Genomic DNA, 2,571 nt, shown 5'->3' with positions numbered 1-2,571 from the left:
GAGGCCATAGTAGAATACACTTGCTCAAGTTGCCATGTAGTGGGATTGAACCAGGAATCATTAGCAAGTTACTTATCACACAGCCACTCCTGCGACTATATATTCATAGTAGTAAAATTATATTCTATGCAGTTTGGTGGTGTGTAACGTGGAATCAGCACTAATCCAGCGGACCAAATATCAAAGAATTCCAAGTGTAACTACCCTTGCTGCTATTTCTAAATGGTCCAAAAATCGTGAAGATAACTCGTTCGTTCATAAATTATTTTGTTGTTAATACTTTTGGTTTTGTTAATATTGCTGATACATTTGATAGGATATAAATGTTCATATATCAAAAACTATTTTGTTTAATGAACTTTTCATTTTTTAATATAGTATGGGATGAGTTGAGGCAGATTTGGTAGCTATGTCTGCAACCACGCACAGGTTCTGTTCATTGGTTTGTATAATAGGATGTTGTTTACATCGAGAAAATTACATTGTGACACATTTGCATATCTATTATGCTTCATGTCCTTGTTAGCTGTTATTTGATGTTATCCTACAAGTATAGCTTATCTCTAGGATTAATGTATTCTGTGACCTATCATCCAGAAACTTGTGATTTTCTAACTGATAGGTCACACAAAACAACACTGTCTGCCCCCCCATTAATGTAAGTCTTAACGATAAGGTTAGGTGACCCCCCCATCAAATGTCTACAATTACGTGAGAAAATAAATCTTAATTTCGTATCAACCAAAGATATTGTGATGCGAAGATCATGTCTTACCTGAGGTCATTAATAGCGTAAAGAATGTGATTTAGCTTCAGGTGATGGTTGAATTGTTATAATTGTTATTGCGCAGTTCTTTACAAACATTACCTTCTGTTCCATCACTCCAAATACCGTACTTTACGAAAGAAATGGTACAGTTGGCTGAATATACCATGTAATTATATTTTTCTCCTCTTCTCAATAATAATAATTCTGTAAGCTGCATTCCTATAGAGAAACACTTTACATTTACTGCCCGCTTTGCATCCAACTCTGAAGAACAGCATCAAATATATCCCTTTTCACTGTACCCAATCCTCAACTGGGGAAATACCTCGACTTGCTTCAAATCAACAAAACCACTGGATCTGACTAACTTCCTTCCATTGACCCTATAAACACCCAGCTCTTTAATATTCCATTCTCTGCTGGAATATATCTTGACATTGGCGGTCAGAAGGTTGGCAGATCAGAGAGTCATTAACGTTGACGTTCTCTACAATCTCGAATGTATCTCTTCCCTCAGCAATCACTTTTACGGTTTGCGCAGAAGCAGATCTACCGGAGACCTACCGTATGTGTCCCTCACCAATGACCTCACACTTTACAGAAGTTCGGTGAAAGCAATACTGTTGCCCTAGATATCATCGAAACACAAACATATATAACAGTTAGTGTGTGTGTGTGAATACGTGGGTGTGTGAACATGCGTGCTGTGCACTCTAACGCATAGTTATGTTCAAGGGATCGTTTCTCTCTTCAACCCTTTTCAAATGTAACGTTCTTGATATACGTGGAAAAAAGTGACAAGCATGAAACTCATGTAATAATATATTTGATTGACACTTCTATTTAAATTCTTTTGAAGAAAAATCAAAATTTGAGTTGGCATAATAGATTTTTTTATATCACTGTATCGATGGCTGACAATTGGTTTCTATTGGTTTTAGTGTGTGTCGCACGCTCCTCTATAAAAGCAGTGTTTAAGGGAAAATATAGTGTATCAATGTAAGCTGATAACATGGGATCATAAATATTATTAAACAGATTCATCTGCAAGAATTTGGAAATCTAGATTTCATAGTCACTGTCATTCGTTTAATTATAGATGTAAAGGTAATTGCATAAATCTTAGTAAATGCATTTCTAATTTAAAAGATAGGAACAAGTAATAATTTAAAGTGGTCTATTATTAGCTACACACCATCGTACAATATTGGCAATTCTACATGTGATGTTTGACTTGAAGAAATGTATAATATAATTACTTCTAAATTAATATTATAAAATTTTAATGGTAATCTTATAATAAAATGTTGTCACAAATTTCGGAGGGCATTCAAATATATCAATTCTTAAATATAATCGCTTTTCGTTTATTATATAAGCTTAATTTTTCTAAAAAAAGTTAAGTATATTCAATAACTAATTTTCGTGACGTAGAATCTCTATGCTTCTAATTAGTGGCGTAGAGTTCATATGTTTATTTGTATTCTTTCGTTATTCACTGACGTCACCAGGAATTCAAAACTAAAATTGCATTTCTTAGATTATATTTCTTCTTATCATTTATTTTGCGTTCGTGCACTGGAAATATTTTCTTAGTTCATTTTGAATTTAACTAACGCTTGATCGTTTTGAAAGCGTTGAGTTAACAAATATTTTCGTATATATTAATTTAAAAGGTATTTTCTGTATCTAAGTATATTCAGACAACCGAAACGAACGTCGGTTTTGTATGGTGAATTCGACAATTAAAGATGTGATGTTCTCTATTTCCATTTTTTATTCATATGTATATGTATATATAT

At 33.3% G+C, this 2,571-nt stretch overlaps 1 long non-coding RNA gene across 1 annotated transcript in view; it reads right to left on the bottom strand.

Annotated features, from left to right (window-relative positions):
• The window catches only part of LOC128248531 (uncharacterized), a 20,987-nt gene that overhangs the window by 17,250 nt on the left and 1,166 nt on the right, over positions 1 to 2,571 (bottom strand). The gene's annotated exons all lie outside the window — the stretch shown is intronic.

Source organism: Octopus bimaculoides, chromosome 8 (genome assembly GCF_001194135.2).
Source record: "Octopus bimaculoides isolate UCB-OBI-ISO-001 chromosome 8, ASM119413v2, whole genome shotgun sequence".
Lineage (NCBI taxonomy): Eukaryota > Metazoa > Mollusca > Cephalopoda > Octopoda > Octopodidae > Octopus > Octopus bimaculoides.
The sequence above is the reverse complement of the archived record's forward strand: the minus strand, read 5'-3'. Positions and strand labels throughout refer to the sequence as shown.